At 43.1% G+C, this 20,329-nt stretch overlaps 1 long non-coding RNA gene across 2 annotated transcripts; it reads left to right on the top strand.

The window, feature by feature from the left end:
* The first annotated feature begins 183 nt into the window (after positions 1 to 183).
* Positions 184 to 20,100, top strand: LOC140704987 (uncharacterized). Of its 2 annotated transcripts, none has more exons than XR_013541141.1 (3): positions 184 to 313; positions 4,938 to 5,124; positions 17,906 to 20,100. It is a non-coding gene; the product is annotated as an uncharacterized LOC140704987 (long non-coding RNA). The 2 variants fall into 2 exon arrangements; XR_012084548.2 differs by having other exon boundaries at positions 184 to 4,767.
* Positions 20,101 to 20,329: the final 229 nt, after the last annotated feature.

Here is a 20,329-nt window from a genome sequence, read left to right as displayed (position 1 = left end):
GTTCAAAGTTCAGGGGACTCTTTTTTGCAACGCCTCCCCCAGCGAGGCCAACCCCCGGAGCGAAAACTGACCCGAACCTTTGTTTTTCCTGCGGGAAAGTCACAAGTCTTGTCCTGCGCGAGGATATTTTTTTTGCAACGACCGCGATTTTGGGGGGAATTGCGGTTTTCTAAGCCCCCCCGCCACCCCCTTCTTACCCAGCCAATGGTAGAGTCAAAGGGGGAGGGGGGACGAAGGGAAGGGCCTCCATTCAGAAGAAAACACTTCTTAACCAGAGAAGAAAGAAGAAGTACTGAATATATGTGCTGTGCTAGTAAGTTTTTCCATGGCTGCATCTCTTCTTTACCTCCTCCTCCCTCCCCCCCCCCATTAATTCTACCCAACAGCTGGTTTTTAGTAACATCAGGGCTGTACCTGGAAGCCATGTAATAAAGATCACAACTTTCAACTTTGGCAATGAAGATATTTTGTCTGTCAATCATCTGTTGAAAAGGAGACTGCAGCCAAGAAATTAAAGACTGACTTGGAAGGGCAGCAATAAAGAAAAGTTCGTCAAGCGTAAAGAGATGTGGCTGGAGATCCAAGGTCAAGAAAGATGGACCGCGTAGATAGAAAGCTGACAGGAAGAAAGCTGGTTCATTTTAAACACGATGCTGGAGGACTACCAGAAAGATGAACGCATGAGTCCTAGATCAAATCAATCCTAATCTTTCTTTGGAAGCCAAAATTACAAAACTGAGACTGTTCTGCTTTGGGCACATCATGAGAAAGCAAGACTACGGAACGAGCCAATAATGGTTGGAAAAGTTGAAGGCAGCAGGAAAGGAGGGAGGCAAAGACCACACATAAGAGGAATTGACTTCCTAAAGGAGACCACAGTTTTGAGTTTACAAGAGCTGGGCAGGGCTGTTAACGATAAGACATTCTGGAGGTTGTTCATTCATAGGATATTCATAAGTCAGGCAACTTGATGGCACATAACAATAATAAAAGTAAAGATCCAGAAATTCAAGGCTGTAGGTGAGAGTAAGCCTCAAACAAGGCATCTAGTGCAAAGGTGGACCATTAGGACCTCCAGATACATCTGGCCAAGGGCAGCTCATGACCTGGGGCAGTTCCCTTGCCATGGTCCACAAGCTATCCCACATGTGCCTTAGCCTACCTAGCCGGTGGTGACAGATACTGGGAATTCAAAACCATCCGAAGGGCTATAGTTGCTCAAATGCAATCTAAGAAATCTCCCTCGTCCCATTTGCTCCCATGGGCAAAGGTAGTCTTCCAGCTGTTGCATCTCAGCATTCAACTATGCTGGGTTACTTTGATAAAGATTAATGTCCAACACCATTGGGAGAGATAAAAATACCCACCACTGGATTTTCCCAGTTTATTGCCCTCCTGATGTGTGCTGTCATCCATATGTGTTATATAGTTCAGCGTGTTTTGGTGGGATATCAAACTACAGTAGATAAGATTTCCCTAGTTCACAGGTAGGGAAGAAAAAATGAGAGGAAAGCCAATTACCCCTGCAACCCTGCGCATGGCATATGAGGTGAAGGACATAGTCAAATTAATAAGATTATTATTAGATGCCTGAGATCTTAGATAATGGTAGACGAGGTCGTCCAGATGGATCAATATTTTGCACAGTATTATAGCTATTGTAGACCATTGTGATGTCCACCAAGGGTCTCTGCTGTTTTCTTAATTTGGATAGTATCTGAAGTGCAGAATAAAAATAAACAGCACCAGCAATCCAAAACAATGGTTGTGCTCAGACTGACCAGTAACAGAGATATTTTGTTCTAGGAAGTCATGGGGTGATCTCCTGTTAGCGCTACACTGCCTAACTGGTTGCACTATATCTTTTTTTAATCATGAATCCCCTTGTGACCCTTCTGCCTTCTTTGGGTGCCTTTGATCCAGAACTTGTGATCTATGAAAATCAGTGTGCGTATTTGCATCACGTCTAGGTTGTGGAAAGAATCCTAAAGGGTAATTCACATAGTCTTTGCTCTTTAAATTAATCTACTGCTACCATCCTTTGTAAACAAAAAAGTGAGTGAATATTGTATGCCCAATGGCATATTTATTTAGCAGGGCTATTCCAAAATATTTTGCTGTTTGCGACAGAGCAGCGAGTGGTGCTTCTCCAATTAAAGGGTAGCACTTAAACCAATACATGGTGACACTGCGGGTTAAACCTCAGAAGCCTCTGTGCTGCAAGGTCAGAAGACAGACCAGCAGTCATAAGATTGAAACCATGTGATGGAGCAATCTCCCATCGCTTGTCCCAGCTTCTGCCAACCTAGCAGTTCAGAACCAGGTAAAAATGTGAGTAGATAAATAGGCACCACCTTGGTGGGAAGGTAACGGCATTCCATGTCTAGTCGCGCTGGCCACATGACCATGGAAACTGTCTTCGGACAAACGCTGGCTCTACGGCTTGGAAACGGGGATGAGCACCGCCCCCTAGAGTCGGACACAACTGGACTAAATGTCAAGGGGAACGAACTTAAACCAATGACGTTCTTTCTGCCCAATAAGTAGTTCACTTCCTTCCTGGAAGTAAAAATATGATAATGACAAAGTAAATACCTAACAATTTCCTCTTTTGTCATGATATCTCACACCTGCTGTGTGAGATGGCTGCTTTGCTCTGCCCAGTGGTAGAGATGGACCTGTTATGCAGCATTACATAGCTCTTTCGTTCTTTTTCAGGTAACCTGAATGTTTTCTTACAATTCACGCCAGCATTTGGCTCTGGCCTATCGTTAAGCTGAATATAAAGGCTTGACAGCCTTGAGAAAATTACACGCTGGAACATTGATAAAATTAGTAATAATTGCACTCCCTCCCTACATGTGTCTGTTTTGGGAACAAAAGCTTAACAGAAAAGTTAGCAGACTATTAAATTGGCAACGCCTGTTCCAGCCGTTTCTGTTTCTCTGCCTGATCTTAAAGATACCCAGTCAGCCTTGAAGTTATGGCTGGAATCCAAATAGTTTATACTTGCTTATGCTTGTTGAGTTTTGGGGTCCTGTTCTCTTTCAACAGTGGATCCCCAGGCAGTCTTAACAAACATGGAGCAGCTTCAAAAATAGTGTGGGTGTTGTGTGGGTGGATTTGGTTTTTTTCTTCTTGTTTCTGTAAAATAAGTCCCACACTCACTTCAGCACCCAGAACTACCTTCACCTTGCACTTTCTTTAAGAACCTAGCCTTTTTTCCTGAGACAGTCTTATTCTTAACTTCCTCTACTCTTGTTCATTTTCCAGGAGAAAGTACTATGTGCCGGTGGTGTCTGGGTTCAGTGGCTTGAACTGCCAGCTCTAATTTTGAAAAAGAACTAACGGGACTGTTTTCTCATTTCCCATTTCTGTTCCCACCCGTTTTTTAAATGCTCTGTCAAAGGTCAGGGAGACAAATGTGCTGAGCTGAAGAGGATAACCAGCTTGGCAGGATGTTTCCATTAAACATTGACAGTGTGATACACAGCTCAAGGCCATGAAATTGTGAGAGGAGGTTACCCTCAAAGAGTGTGGATTTACCCCTGGGGGGGTGGAAAAGTCATCTTTTAGGATGAAAATGCTGCAGCTTAGTCCAAAAACAATGATAGTCACATACTAGCATTTCGAATGTGGAAGTTACAGTCTAGGTTGCTGTACCCGATCTACTTTTGACTCGTGTGGCGAAGCTACCCTGGGTACAGGTAGCTCTCTCCCTCTTCAGGTAGTCACTTTCATGTATTAAAAATGACAATTAAGAGGTGTGAGACTAGTTAATGACCTCTCTTCATTGATTGGGCTCCCCCACTTAGATCATACCGTGTTTCCCCGAAAATAAGACAGGGTCTTATATTAATGTTTGCTCCAAAAAAACACATTAGGGCTTAGCACCACTGCACCACAAGAGCCACATACTTAAATAAAATTCATATATGGCCTTGGTAACCTCTAGCGTCACTCTTTCATGGTCTGCTTCCTTTTTGTCAACTCTACATAATCACAATTGTCCCCTCTTCTGTGTTCCTAGTTCTTTCAAGAACACACAAGGGGAGCTAAAAATGTGAAGGCAGATAGATCAGTGCATATGAACACATGACAACAAATGTTTTCTAATGTCCTGTGCAAAGGTCTGGTTGTTTGTCTCTGGATACAGGTAGCCTGAGGATAATGACGTTTCCCAGAGGCAGTTGCCAAAGCTTGATTTTTTTTTTTTTAATGTTAAGCTCTGCATTTCTTTGGGAAAATCTCTTGGGAGGGAGGGGCATATTATACTATGGTGGGCCAAAAGGAGCAGCAATGTGGGACCAAAGTGAATAAGGGGGAAGGTCAAAGGTGGCAGCAGACCCCCATTTGTCTTTCTATCCTGTCTTGTCTCTTTCTCTGCATTTTATCCTTCGACAAAATCATCCCACTCCCACCAGCCTCTATGTTCCAGGTAGGAGGGAATCACCATTTATACAATGGAGAGCTTTTTTCTAAGCCAGGGACCAAAGAAGGCAGAGCCTCCATGTCCTGAAAAGTTACTTGTTCTGATTCCACATGGCCAAAAAGGAATGTTGAGAATGATAAAAGATATACAAATCTATAAAGATATAATTTGCAACACATTTTAATAGGATAGTGTTTGTGTGTGCACGTGGCCCAATAGCAAAGGTTTCTAAGTGACCTACCAAAAAATGAAATCGGGGGGAAAAAAACTTTGACCTGTTTAAAACCATGCAAAGAACAAAACCAGTGTAACTCTCAGCTGTGCAAAGAAGGAAAGTAAGAAGGTTTCAGATTTTAAAATTCTGTATTTTACCTTGAAAAAATTAAAATATATGAATTGCATTGGGTGCTATCTTCAACATTCCGTTTGATGTTAACAGCATTGTGGATTATTTGTGATTCTGTGGCTTTTTGTTTTTTAAATGTTTTGTTTTTTAAATTAACAGGCAGTGCAATCAAAGCTGCAAAATAATAACTGGAAGTCCAATCAGCTGTGGTAGGTTTGGAAGAGACAGAAGCTTGTTGGGGTGAGAAAATGCCCTTGTGTTGCCTAATCTCAGATCTACTCGTGCAGCGTCTGCAGCTCAGGAGAACCAGAAAAGGGGAGGAGAGAAGGAGAGGAGCTGAGTTACAGTAAGTCCACAGCTCATTCAATTCAGACTCACACTCAGTATGCGAGTGCAAATTTGAGCCAGGGTTAGGGTAGTCCTAAATACTTCCAACATCCCTCTGCTGGAAAGTGTTTTGATTCAGTACAGCCTCAGTGGGATAAGCACCAGCCCAGACTACCTTTGACTATCTTGGCTACATAGGATTGTGCCCTTAGAAGAAGCAGTCTGAGATCATGAAACGAAGTAATTTATCATTTATTGAAACTGCAAAGATCCTGTCTCCGCAAGCAAATTAAGATGATTGACAATGTGATACAGATAAGATGTAATGTGGTATCGAATTGTCCTGATATGCAGTTTCATAGACATAAAATAGGACAATGTTCAGTTAGTGGATCAGGGCAGAGATAATTCTCAACATCATTTTGGTGGTTCTGCAATGATTAACTGTTTCTGCTGTACACCTTTCATTTTTGGCCTGTAAACAGTTGAGTTACCAAGATGGGGGTTGTTGTTGTTTAGTCGGGACCTCATGGACCAGAGCATGCCAGGCCCCTTTGTCTTCCACTGCCTCCCAGAGCTGGGTCAAATTCATGTTGGTAGCTTCAATGACCCAGTCCAACCATCTCGTCCTCTGTCGTCCCCTTCTCCTCTTTCCTTCACACTATCATGGGCATGCTGAGGCTCCTGATAAACCTTCTGGATTTTAGGAGATTTCTGGCCATTAGCAAACAAACAATCTTGCTCCAAGGAGGAGGAGTCTTCCATCACTCGTAGTCAGCATGACTTACAAGGCCTATCATCCCCAAGCAGCATGGGGGATGTTGCATGTTATGCAATCTAGAGGGCACTGGATTGGTAAATTCTACAGTATACGTTTGCATATACTAGAATGGGGGTGGGGTTGGAATTAACCGGCTTGAGTGTGACATTACGTTGTAAGGAAATGGTTGTCATGTAGAAAGGAGTCTAAATAGCAAAACATCCAAGCACCCAAGTAATCCCCTGGGAACATCTATCTATTATTGCAATCTTGAAATAAGTCAACATCAGCATGCATAGGAAAATGCAGGTGTTTGTCTCGAGTAGCTTCCAGCTGAAAACAGGCATGGGCAAAATGTGGACCTGGGGACAAGTGCAGCATTCCAGGTCCGTCTTTAGACCAATTTCTACCCCATGAGCAAATTCCTAACTGTTGGGACCTAACGTATCTCACACTGTTTAGATTAGTGCTTGGAAAAGGTATCTATTTGAATTTCACCGCCTCCGTGGCATCCTTGATCACCACGGCACATGGTGGCTGGGGGACAGAACTTGTAAGCCAAAAAAGATCACTTATTCTGAGCTCTGATCTAGACCAACATTGGGCGATCTGTACTCCTGTTAAATGTTGGAATACAAGTTCCATGTGTTTTTGGCGGCAAAGTAAACATGAAGGGATAGGAGGAATTGCAGTCCAGGGGCATCTGGATGGCTCTAAATTGCCCAGCCCTAGCCTAGGCAACAGAGGTTACAGGAGGAGAGCATATATCATGTACGTATTATAAAAAGCATGTGATGGAGCAAACAGCCCCAGAAGGTTTAAGCATCTCAAGCAACCACACCAGGGGAAAGGAAATCAGGAGAAATAAATCACCACAACTTCACCAGGCAGATCCAGTTTGATCTGGTAAAAGGTTCCTTTACAGATCTCTGGCAGAGAGCAATGTAACAAACTAAAAGGGATCTTTGCTCCGAAGGATGAATCAGCAGTAGTTAATGTGAGGTGCTCTTTCAAGACAGTTGTCAGAACCTTCCCCTTAAACAACTCCTTGTTAATAAATTATTTCCGACATTTATCTCTTTACCCTGGTCTACAATCAAATGTCACTAAAACTAAAACACAGAACAAAACGGTGCAGCTATGCATTCTCCTTTCTCCCCCCACCCCGTCAATTGCACATACAAAAATCTTATTTTGTTTCATTATTTGATGGGGGGGCTTCATTTCCCAGAATCCCTCCATAAACATGACCACTAGTCCTACTGGTTGGGAAGATTCTGGGAGTCGTAGTCCAAGAAAGTAACTTCCCAAACTCTGAATTTAAGCTAGGAAAACACAGCTGAGCAAAGGGCAGAAAGCCACTGCTGGATTGTCTCATGAATTGTATACATCAGGGGCAAAGTGCATGGTCTGCAAGCAGAGAGTTCCACCATCAGTATTGGCATCTCCCACTAGGGCTGGAAAAGACTCTGGAAACAATGGCAGGTTCTAATCCATCACTGCAGAGAATATTAAGCGAGAAAGATGAAGGGTCTGATTTGGTGTTGCTGGAAGTCACTGGTTGCTGATGAGCTTTCACTCAAGAAGATACGTGTCTTTGCATGGGGAAGAGTAGATAGAGAGCCTCCTCAGGTTTTCTAGACTGTCTTTTACCTGCTCTGACCTGTGTTGACCCTCCTTCAACCATAGATTGATATTTATAGGGTTGCTGATATCACCACCTTCCTTCTCATACCTTCCATACTCCCTCTATGGTGGAGACATATTGACTTTTTTACTTCTGAGGTGAAAGGAACTTCCCTGACTCCTGATGTCTCCAACTTCTTTTGCTAGAATTAGGACTTCTATCACCTTTTACACCAAAAGTGTATTTCTCTAATAAAACACAAGGTTTCTTATTTTTGCAGAAAGAATCGTGGGTGTTGATTTGTTTACAAAGGAGGAAGTTTGCTCAGCTAATCATTCTGAATTTCAAAAAGCTGAATCCACAAGTTAATGTTGCTTCTGTACTGCTGCATTCTTACTAACATATAAGGCCTTCCCATGTTCCTAATGCCTTTTATGTAATAGAGCAGACATGACTTCAATCGGGGAAAAGCTGGGTGTGTTACTGAACTCTCCTAATATTTGTTCAGCTGATAGCGTTCTTCCTGGGAGTTCTACAAAAACATGTTTGCAATCTTGATATTTATAATGTGAAGTACAGTGGGGTCTTGACTTGAGAACTTAATCCGTATTGGAAGGCGGTTCTCAAGTCAAAAAGTATGTAGGTCAAGTCTCCATTGACCTACAGTGCATTGAAAACCGATTAATCCCGTAACAGGCCGTTTTTGTTCCATTTTGGTTTTTTTCTGGTCTGTAAGTCAATTCTCAGGCTGCAAGTCAAACCTAAATTTTGCGGCCAGAGAAGTCTGTAACTCAGAAAGTCTGTAAGTCAAGCCGTCTGTAAGTCAAGGGTCCACTGTAGTGAGCAATAACCCAATGATGTACAGTGGATGGACTTTAAATGGCTTAAGGTCAGCTCCAGAGATTCAGGCCATCATCCGGAGAAAGGTAGGCCCTATGGGAAATGCAATGCAAGCTCAAGTTAGCTGCAACAGCTAAATACCATGGTGGTGGTGGTGGTGCTCTCTCTCTCTCTCTCTGTGTGTGTGTGTGTGTTGTGGAATCAGGACTTACAGATTCAAAGACGAGGATTTTAAGATCAGCAGGACTAGTCACATAATCTGCCATACGTCTTAGGTTTCCTTTGAGCAAAGTTGCCAAGTGAAGAATGAATTTTCACAGCAACAATATATTGTGAGCACTCTCTGTTACTGTGTGAAAAAGCATTTTAATGTGGCTTGTGTTTTGAATGGGCAGCCGAAACATGTAATGAGTGTTCAAACTGGGACAAAATGTGTGTTTCTCCCCCTTATATTTCATGTCAGTGCGATTTTTGGGTAACATTCCTTACTTATCGGGGTTAAAATCTGTTATTCTCTCTAGCTTGGCTAGATCATCTTTGTGCTATGCTGTAACTGAGCATCGTCCCCAGGGTTTCTGATAAGACTGCCTTGCAGGTATGAAAAACAGGCCTTTTCATCCTGGTTAGCTCTGTCTGCTTGTCTTATCATAGCTTCTTCCATGAAGGGAAGGGAGAGGTACCTCTTCTTGCTCTGCCCCCCCCCCTGCCCAGCTTCCAACAGCTTCCAGAATGGAAAGAGACAGAAAATACAAAGTATGATTGGCATGATGGCCTTCTGACCAGTGAAGTGCTCAAGGGAATACATGCCTCAGCTGCAGTCCTTCCAGCATATCCATCCCCTTTTGTTACGAGGATGTGGAAACTTTCTACCTCCACATCACCATTATGCTCCATGATCTACTGCACTGGTTCTTAACCTTGGGTTACTCAAGAGTTTTGGACTGCAACTCCCAGAAGCCTTCACCACCAACTGTGCTGGCTGGGGTTTCTGGGAGTTGCAGTTCAAAAACATCCGAGTAACAAAGGTTAAGAACCACTGATCTACTGCATCTTTTTTGCCATCATTATATGCAAGAAACTTCACTACTCTGTCCCACAAATTCTTAATTTTTGTGTGTGTAATGGATAAAGTGACAAATTGGGATTCAGGAGACCTGCTTGGCCATGGAAACTCACTGGGAGGATGAAATTGGTAAAACAACTTCTTAAATATCTTACTTACCTTGAAATCCCTGTTAGGATCACTATAAGTTGTCATTTGACAACACAAAGCACACAACCTTTAAAAACCCTTCTGCCTACAATTGGCTTTGTGCTAATTTGCTGGCATAAATGAGTGCTGGGATTTACTAGGATGTGGAATGTGGGTTTATCGAAACACCCAGTTCTGACCATAGCAATGCTTTAGCATCCTTCCACCTTCAATACATTTTGTATCATCAAGCTGAATCCAACAGTTCCCCCCAGAGTTTTCTAGGTAGAAAGTAGCCAGAGGTGGTTTGCCAAATCTTCCTGTTGGTAGGACTTTGGAATGGTCCAGTGTGCTCAAAGCCACATAGATGGCAGCACAGGCTCTTTCAGGAGGCACAGTGGAGATTTGAATTTCTGACCCCTGCCTCTACAGCCAGGTGCTCCGACCCAGTGGGCTGTACCAACACTTTTTGCACATTCAGAGAGAGTCTTGCACCCACATAGACTCAATTCAATGTCAGGAGTCAGTGCCAGTAGCAATACTGTGACTCGGATCATTTAATCTCAGAACTGCAGAGCTGGAAGGGACCCTATGGATCATAAAATCCACAGCCAGAAACCAAAACCACTGAGCTAACAGTTGTGAGAGCCAGCACCACAGTAAGATCAGGTGTCCCCTTTCATCATGGGGTTCTTCAGGGCTCAATACTGTCCCCCATGCTGTTCAACATCTACATGAAACCGCTGGGAGAGGTCATCAGGAGGTTTGGGCTGAGGAGTCAGCAATATACTGACGTCACTCTGCTCTACCTCTCGTTTTCCACCAATCCAGGTGAGGCAGTTTCTGTGCTGAACTTGTGTCTGGACCTGATAATGGACTGGATGAGGGTTAATAAATTGAAACTCAGTCCTGACAAGATGGAAGTGCTGTTAGTGGGTGCTTCACCGGACAGGCTGGAGGGCCATTTCCCTGTCCTGAATGGGGTTACACTCCCCCTAAGGGTCAGGGTCCGCAGCTTGGGGGTGCTCCTGGACCCCAGTCTAACACTGGAAGCCCAGGTGGACTCGGTGGCCAGAGGCGCCTTCCTTCAGCTGCGGAAATTGTACCAGCTGCGGCCCTACCTGGATGAGTAGAGTCTCATGACAGTTACACATGCACTGGTAACATCCCGCATAGATTACTGCAATGCGCTTTATGTGGGGCTGCCTTTGAAGACGGTCCGGCGACTGCAACTGGTCCAGAATCGAGCTGCGTGGCTGGTGAGTGGTGCAGCCACCAGGGAACATATCAAGCCGATTCTGTATAAGTTACATTGGCTACCAGTTGCTGCCCGGGCCCAATTCAAAGTGCTTGTTTTGACATATAAAGCCCTAAAAGGCTTGGGCCCTGGATACCTGAAGGACCGCCTCCTTCCATATGAGCCTACCCGGCAGTTAAGATCTAGCCAGGGGGCCCTTTTGAAAGAGCCGTCCCTTAAGGAGGTAAGAGGGACGGCTTGTAGACAAAGGGCCTTTTCAGCAGCTGCCCCCAGACTATGGAATGCCCTCCCGAGTGAGATTCATCTGGCACCGACGCTGATGACATTTTGGCGCCAGGTCAAAACCTTCCTGTTCCAGAAGGCTTTTAATTGAAATAATATTATCTGAGGGTCCAATGGCAATTTTTATATATATTTTAATTGTATTTTAATTGTTCTAAATTTTATTGTACAGTATTTTAAATGTTGTAAGCCGCCCAGAGACCTTTGGGTAGTGTGGGCAGCATATAAATTAAATTCATCATCATCATCATCATCATCATCATCATCATCATCATCATCATCATCATCATCAGCCATGGGAGCCTGGAGATCAGTCCTATCCCTTTGACTGCTGCATGGAATCAGACTGCAAAGCACTTGCTTCACTGCTTAGGTTGCATTTCAACACACCAGATGGGCACCAACTTGGGAAATGCTATTCTAGCCCTCTGTCCTTCTTGCATATCATTGATATGCAGCACTTGGAAAAGTTACTTTTTGGAACCACAGCTCCTAGAATGCCCCTCGACTAGCATAGCCAACCTGGCTGGAAAGCATTCTGGGAGCTATAATTTAAAAAGTAATTTTTCCAAGCTTTGATAAATACAAGGTGTGAAACTTAACATAAGGGTACATTCAGGTAAAAATAAAAAGTTACTGTCCTACTTTCTAAAGTACTGTAGTACAATCCCTGGAGAAGACAGTACCATATAAGAAAGAGGCTGTTTCTTTTATGTGGCCTCTGTGAATCCACACAACTGTTACTCTTTTCTAACTTCTCATCGACCCGTGAGTTTATTTTTCTCGATTGTTTCTCCCTGGAGTTTTGACTAGTCTATGGTCTCCTCAGGCTCTTTCAAGCACTGTATCGCCTGTGCCGCCAAGATACCATTTACTGACGGACACAAGAGCTGCCTTTATTGTTTAGGGGAAGGACATCAACCCCAAGCAAGCTCTCTAAGCCTGCCCTATAGTCGCGGGAGCGTAGACTTTGGGTTTACCTTTGGGATAAGTCCCTTTCCCCCTCTACACCATCCATGGAGTTTACCCTAGCCCAAGGGTCTACTCCTCGCCTGGAACCCCCGGCATCATCCTTACCAGCTACTCCATCGCCGAGGTCTCCAACGAAGTCAATTAAAAGAACTTCGGGATTGGTGTCAAAGAAATCTTCGACCTCCACTTCGCCGTTGACTCTGAAGCATGCACCTGCTGAGACAATGAAGTAAAAGAAGTAATCGGTTAAGCACAAGAAAGATAAGCAAGACAAGCCTTCCTCGAAGGATTGACCCCATGATTTGCCCCCCGGTCTCGGCGTCGTTGCCATCGCCGATATTGGAGGAGTCCTTTAGAGACCGGCCTGACACTGAATCTATCTCAGACGGTGACACTTCCATTCATCAACACATGACTCAGGCTTTGGTGGCGATACCTAGCTGTTCACCGAGTCCGAGCTGCAACCAGGCTGAGATTGCCTCCAGTCAAGCTTCTGCCCATTCTAGCCCTGTATCTACCGGGCGGGCGACTGTTGTAAGACTGACAAACCCAGAGGGCTCCTCGTGCCAGGCATCCCCTAGGAAAAGAATGGGTAAAATAAACCAAATAAACTGATGTGTGCAATTTTTAAAATGCTGCCCATATTGTTTTGGTAATAACATGAGGTTTTCCATCCAGTCTTCTCTCCATTTGCTAATGTTATATTTTATTTTATTAAAACTGTGAAGATATGTAGACTTTGCAAACTCCACAGCCCATCAGCCGTATTCCTTGCTTATTTTATAGACTGGGGGAGATTGCACTGATGGTTTTCAAATACCTAGAAGACTTTCAGAAAGGAATAGAATACCTGATCCCTTGGAGAGAGAACACCCTTCCCTCTTCCCTGTTTCAATGTTATTGTAATCACTTTAAGGAGGCAAGTATGTATTCAATGTTACAAGGAAGAACTCTGTAATTGAAAGAGCAATTAATTGATGGAATAACCTGCTGTGTGTACAAAATTCCATTCCTTGGGTGGCTTTGAAGAAAAGATTAATGTTTTATGCTATGCCTCAGAAGTTGGGTTTTGATCCAGACCGTGATTTGTGCTGTTCCAGTTTTTAATGACGCTATTCTCATTCAGTTTTCAGCACAGGGTGAAGAAGAGGACAAGTGAGAATAGCGACAACAAGAGATTAAGCTAATTCTGTTTGTTCCAAAGCCATTTTGGAAGAGAGAGCTCCCTTTCCTGCCAGTTCTCTCCCCCCCACCCCACCCCAATATCTATACCTGATCCAATAACATTACAAGAAAAATATGTGTAATGTATTATGAACCCTGAGAAATCAGGATTGTTGCTTGCCTAGGGAGTCTATGTGTGAACAGGAACATTTCTTCTATAGATATTTCACTATCTATGTGGAGGAAGTAATAATAATGGAGTGACAAGAGCTGAGTGCTCTTTAAAGCACATTAGAGAGAACATTTAGTAAAAACTGAAGAGTGCTTACGTATATTAAGAAATTAGCTCTTAGGAAGTGTTCAGCAGACATCTCTTATTATTTTCCTGCACTTTGCTCTTGCAAAGTTCCTAGTTCCTCTGTTAAATCCTGTGCACGTATAGAATTGCAGTATCAGTTAGATGAGGTTCTGCTGGAAGAAATGCAAACCCTACCTTGGAGCCCAGGTTTTGCATGGGTGTGGAGTGTGGAGTTTTTCAATATGAAGCAACACAGGTTCCTTTGCTTTTAGTATGACTTGTAAACCAAAGGGTTACGTTTCTTGTAGCTGATTATTTTTCTACTTCAATTATGTATATTTTCTCAATAAAAAAGGTTATCTCAGTTGCATGTTACTTCCCCTTACATGATTTCTCAGGAAGTTCAGCAAAGATTCAGAGCTGCAGAGTCAGCAGAAAACTATATCCTGTTTTTCCTTGTGCTTCCAACTGGCACACGTTCAGAGGCGTGCAGTTTTAAACTGGTTTCAAAGCCACAGTTGTACTTCCAGGGCACTCCTTCTCCAAACGATTTTAACAATAACAGACAAGCGATGAGTAATAACAGCATTAATTAAAGGCAACTGATTGTTATCCCTAGGTTTCACTCTTTTTTGTGGTATGAGAGTAGAACTGGTATAACCAAAAAAAATCTAAGATTGATATTATTGTGGTTGTATGGGATGAGAAACAGGTTATAAACAATGGGCCTACTCCAAAGGACTAGGACTGGCCATTGTCTTTCCTCTATGGTGACATGTATTGCACTTTGTGAATGTGGCTGCCCCCACCAAAGGCCAAGATGGTGGGCGATCCGTATATCCGGGGGCTCCAGGCTGAAAAGTTGAGGCAACTCTGTTTTTCTTGGATTAAGGCAGGAGATACAGCAACATTTTCAGCACCACCAACACTCTCCCGTCATGTCTGTTCCCTGGGGGAATTGAGCTCCAGTTACTAGTCTCTCCAAGAGACTGGTGTCTTCAGGGCCTCCAGCTGGCTTCACCAAGGCCAGGACCAACAGGACCCGTGGAGGAGCTAAGGGCTCTCAAAGCTGCCCTTGCCCACTTGCACCCCACAAAGAGGGCTTCTATGGGTGAGTCACCTCTAGCCCTGGGTTTGCGTTGCTTCCTCTTGTAGGTGCTGCAGATGCTCCCGCTGGCGCTAGTGTCTCCAGCACCTCATCTGCGTCCCGGTTGAGCCCTGCGCTAACTGTCTGGATGGCTGTGGCAGTCTTTGGTGGTCACCCTGGTGTGACTATTGATGGTCCCAGTCCACACTACGGACCCCCCCATCCTGTGAGACATGCACCTCCACCGGAAGTCCAGTCCAAGGGCCCCCTCACAACGTATATTTGAAGGTATATTTGCCAGGAAGGCTGGCACTGGTTCCTCCAGTGCATCATCCCGGCCTCCTCCTGCCCCTAGTCTCCATCCTTTGTCTTCTCTAACTTTATCATCCAGAGTTCCCTGCACAGCCGAGCCCCAACTCCTTCCCCAGGTGCTCCTGCTCAGTACCTTCAACTCTCCTTCCTCTGGCCAGACTGGCTGGTCCCAGCACCCATCTTAGGTCCAGCAGTCTCTGTGCCCAAGGGACACTGAGCAAGATCCGACAGTCTGCCCAGGATGCCAGAAGCAACCTGCTCACACACATCTGTTAAAATTACTGCATAAGAATTCACTCTGAATCCGCATTTCTCTTTATAAATTAGCATGTGAAAATGGAAGTGCCTTCTCTTAGTGATTCACTTTCTCGTTTCTGGCAGGGTGATAATGATCGTTCAAGTTACTTGAGCAAAGGATCTCTGCTTATGGGTAATGCTTGCAGGTGTATGTGGCCCAGTTTGGCTAGCTGCCTCTCCACTTCCTGGTGTTCCCCAGTCAAGAGCCTTTATAAGTGACATACGCTGTTTCTGAAATGTTACTAGGAGGCAGACTAGGTGAGATGGCTCAGTTATCTCATAGAGCTGCTGCTTATGGTGGCTAGAATCCTGGTAATTGTGGTCTAAAAAAGTAATTTTTCCAAGCTCTGAGCCAGCATCAGTTACCAGTCTACTGGCTCAAGAAGATAGTTGAGGCAGCACATTTGTTCTCTTCATAAGTTTAGAGAGCACATTCTCAAAATATGTCTGCATTTTATTTTAATCTGATATATTTTGGAATGTTAATAGCCCTTCTTTGAGGTCATTTAAAAAAAAGTAGAGGCCAAAATTACGCCAATTGCACCAAGAAATCTACAAATGTCTGGATAACTTTTGGAGGCATATTGTTTCAAGTCAAGAAACCATGATAGGCATAAACTGGCATACAGATAATGTCTACAATGATTTCTTAACCAAGGCAACTCACAAAGTACACCACGTGTCTTAGGCAACAGGATTTTGGCCAATATCACTTGGATTTATTGAGGGCACAAAAAAGACATGGCTCTCATATGGCAATATTATCCGGGTTAAAATGTGAAGTTTGTGTATTATAATAAGGTCTGAGAGAATAAGAACACTGATGTAGCTGACCACTTCAAAGGCAATTTCCATGTATTGTAGTGCTTGTGGATGCAGGTCTTTGTCAGTTTTGTTTATATACATGTCCCTGAAAAAGGATCCCCTCCCCATAAACACATACTGTACTCTCAGAGACAGAATAGGCAGTGTTTGAGACGGTCTTCTTTCTTGGCTTTGTTATTGTTTTACATGCCTTTCCTTTCCGATTCCTGTCCCTTATGAGGAGGGGGACAGTTGGGAAATTGGGGAAACAGCCCAAAGAACTCAGATGGACCAGCTGGAAGGCTGACACCACTCTCATCATCTGCTGCTAGAGGTGACTGCCTTGCTCTGTCTAATAGTAGGGCTGGCCCTGGGATAACCAGGGACTAACCTATGCCCTTTTCTCACGGCTAAGACTTCTGTCCACAAAAGGAAAGATCCAAGATTGTTCCCCACCGTTTAGCCCTCTGTTCTGCATACCTGAAACAGATTTAAGGGACTCTTGAGAAATAAAAAACTATTTATTTATTTATACCCCACCTATCTGGTCTACTCGACTACTCCAGGCGGCTTCCAGTAGTGTATAGGATAAAACAATAAAACACAAGAATTGGGAATCTAGGGAAGAGTGCTCAGCAACTCTTCAAAAGCAGAGCTGGAAGACTAAGGGTACTTCAAGATCCATAGTAGTTATTGGACTTATTCCTCTCCTGGAGGAATTCACAGCTGTTCTGGACATGTGTTTTTAACCCAGTGGGATTGTGAGGGCTTTCCAAAAGATCTGAATTTCAGGTTAATACAGAGGCACCATGACCTGACAAACACTTTGGCTGCCTGCAAGAGGTCAATGTAATGAACGATGCATCTGTCATCACATAGTTTTTAGAGAACGAATCAAGATTCACAGCCTTTTTGCACAGGTCATTGCCTGCCATTCTATGTAGAGTTAATCTACCCTATAATCCGAATGAGAAGGCAAATGTATTATAATCAGTAAAAAAAAATGCTTACGTTTTATTGTGGTAGTGAATCTGGCTTGTTGTGAATCAGGGATTCCCTAGAGCAGGGGTCCCCAACCCCTCATCCGAAGACCGGTCCCAGTCTGTGGCCTTGCCAGGATTGGGCTGCGGAGACAAATCTCCTGCCCCCGCCCCACATGTGCAGATGCATGCACACCCTTCCCACACCCACACGGCCTCTCTCCCGCCCGCCCGCTAAATCGATCCATGGAGGCAAAAAGGTTGGGGACCATTGCCCTAGACGAAGCACGATTCAGTTTTTATTGACAAAAAGAGAAATTTCAAAGATTTAAATGGGCTAGGGTCCCACATTTTCAATTTATCTGGAGCAACTCAGTGGCCATGCTGGCTTGGGTATTGTAGTCCAATAACTTTACCAAGCTCTGCTACTTGGCATGAATAAGAAATGGGAATTTTCATCAGAGATGGGCATGAACCTCGGTTCAGAGCTTCACATCTTTTTGTACACATGGCATCACGGGTGTCACTGACCCACTCACCAGTTGAAGCCCACTTCTTTCCTCCTCCTCTTCAGCTGTTTGACCAGTCCCCAGAAGGAGCGCAGGTTTGCCTGTCCTGCCTCCTTGTCTAACTAGGCAATCAGCCAAGGAGGCAGGGAAGAGAAGCTCATGCTCGTGCCGGAGACGGGTCAAGTAGCTGTAGAGAAGGAGGAGAGGAGCACATGCCAGCTGGTGAGTGGGGGATACAGACAGGGAGGCGGGGGAAGCGAACGCGCAATACCTGTGGTGTGCGGTGTGTACAAACCTCTGAATACCTATCTCTATTTTACATAAATGTAAGGTGTTTCAAAAGGTATTTGAGACCAGAGAGATGTGCAGCTTTAATCCTCTTGATTGCTAAGCACTGTTATGTTTCCTCACTTGCCAGGTCTTCTGCCCTACCTGATTAACAACAAAGGCTCAGGACTATCTAGCCCTGGGCTTTACTTCAGCTGATTTCAAGAAGCACGAGTTGGAAAATAAAACACATATTCCAGGATTAGATGTTAAAATTTGTCTGTCAGGTGTTTAAAAAGCAAACAAAAACGATCAAAATGCACCGGAATGAATGAAATGAAGTCATTTAGACCCTTGAAGGGGCTCCCTGAAAACAAAATACCACAGCACAGCTTGAGCCCTGGCAAATATTTATGGCATTTGTTGTGCTTGAGTTTACATTTCATCCAAACTACTGGATAAGTTACAGAGTGTTCCTGTCTCACATTAAGCAAGTTGTTCAGTGGGACTTTGACCTAGAAAGGGGAAAGCTCATCTCGTGACTGGAAAGAAATGGAAATGACAGAGAGCAAATGTTTTTGACATGGAGGTAAAAAGTATGTTTCCAACCTGGAAAATAAATGTGCTGTTGTAATTAAGTTGGTTCACTGCACCTGGGTGACAAGCTGAAGGACAAGAAAACCTTTTGAAGAATTTGACTGAATATATTTCAAAGAAGCACATTTTTCACCCAACAATAACCAATAATTTAAGGTCTGATAAAAATATCTGTCTTATTTGGAAGGAAATATGTTTGTGGGTTGTAAAAGGAATTATTGGTTCACTTTAGAAACTGAAATGTGAAGTGGCACTTTTATCCAGGGTGGAATTGATTTAAACCAAATCAAAATTTTAAATTTATTTTTTGATTATTCAAATTTTAAAAAATAATTTATAATTTAAATAGTGATTTAAATCAATTTGATTCTTAAAAAAATAATTTTATTCACCTTGCTTTTATCAGTTTTGATGCCACGCTGTCAGTATTCTACCCTATCCAGACCTTGAATATCTAATTAAACATTATCCACACTACCAGTAACCCTGACAAGCTGTCAGCCCAGCTAAGGAACCGAAGTCTCCACAATAGTTTTCTTGAATCCTGGCTGGCTCTCAGGTTCTTTCCCCACTTATTCTCAACACAACGGGAGCAGTGAATATGGTGACTGAGACAAGAGCTTCAAGATGGCCAGCGAAATAAGTGCCCACACAGGTACATAGATCATGGAAGCACCTGTTTTGATTAGGGCTTGGCTTAGACCCAGGAGAGTGTGGAAACCTGAGCTCCTACATACAGTAAACTCCCTAAGCTTTGCTAAAAAAGCAACTTTCTTGGTGCCCTATTCTTTCTTAAACTGGTGACTACAGAACACATGTGAAATTACACACTGAGATAAACCTAAGAAAAACTTTTGATGGATTAAGTAGGAGGAGGATACCTAAGATACAGATAGGTTTTTTAACTGATCCAGAACAGCTCTTTAATAAAGAATATGAATTTAGTCTGTTAATCTCAATCCAATCACCAATGAGGCATCTCATGCGTTTTGAGATTTTATGTAGCTCTCATAATCAGTAGATATTGTGACCTATCTACTGCCCAGCGGACTATGTAAGTATTTCTAGATGCATGAATTACATGTATTTGTCTTTTAAAAACATTTTTTTTAAATTTTAAGTTGCTTCACAATGCCTTGTGAAGGACAAAGCACACTCCATTGGGGAGCAGTAGGTATGATGCACTAACAGTACAACTATAGACTGCCTGATAAATAAAATGGGAAAATACGAAACATATAAAAATACAGAACTAAAAACAATAAAGAGTAGGAAAGAATATCCATCATAAGATCAATATTTTATGAAAAATGAATGCTTTAAAGGAATACATCTAGAAAAATAACTCAATTTTTTCCTGATAAAGAGGAAACACTTCACAAGAAATCTGATTGTATGTTTATAAAAATGCAAGACCTCATCCTTGCCCCCTATCACCCCAACATACTTTCTGAACAGAATTTAATACAGCTTTTATTTAAAATATTTCACTCAACTTTTCTCCTAGAAAAGGTCATATAATTAAAAACTGCATTAAAAACGGAAAATAAATTATTCAAGTATTAAAGACTTAGTAAAATTATATTTAGAATGTTATGTAAAAGCATTACCAAAAAAAAGATTTAGAAGCATCAAAATATAAACCACCCTATTTATCGTCTTCTAGATAGCCCATCACTAAGGAAAAGCCACCTGCTTGCAGGACAGCAAAGATGGGCCCAGCTTGGCCTCCTGTGGGAGGCAGTTTTTCCATGTCACGTCCTTTCTTAAGCCCTTTCTACTTCTCATTTTTTTAATTTGCAAGACCTTGATATATAGTGAATGATGTGAAACAAAATTAAAGAACTTGCATGTGGCTTCCTCTGCACGCACTAGCATGAATATAAAACTTAACATCTGTATTAATATGCATTCCTCAAACACAGAAGACAACCCTTCCAAAGAATAGCCCGTTTGTTTTAACTGTTTAGCAAGACAA

Source organism: Pogona vitticeps, chromosome 2 (assembly GCF_051106095.1).
Source record: "Pogona vitticeps strain Pit_001003342236 chromosome 2, PviZW2.1, whole genome shotgun sequence".
NCBI classification, from domain to species: Eukaryota; Metazoa; Chordata; class Lepidosauria; order Squamata; family Agamidae; genus Pogona; species Pogona vitticeps.
This window is presented reverse-complemented; position numbering and strand designations above follow the sequence as displayed.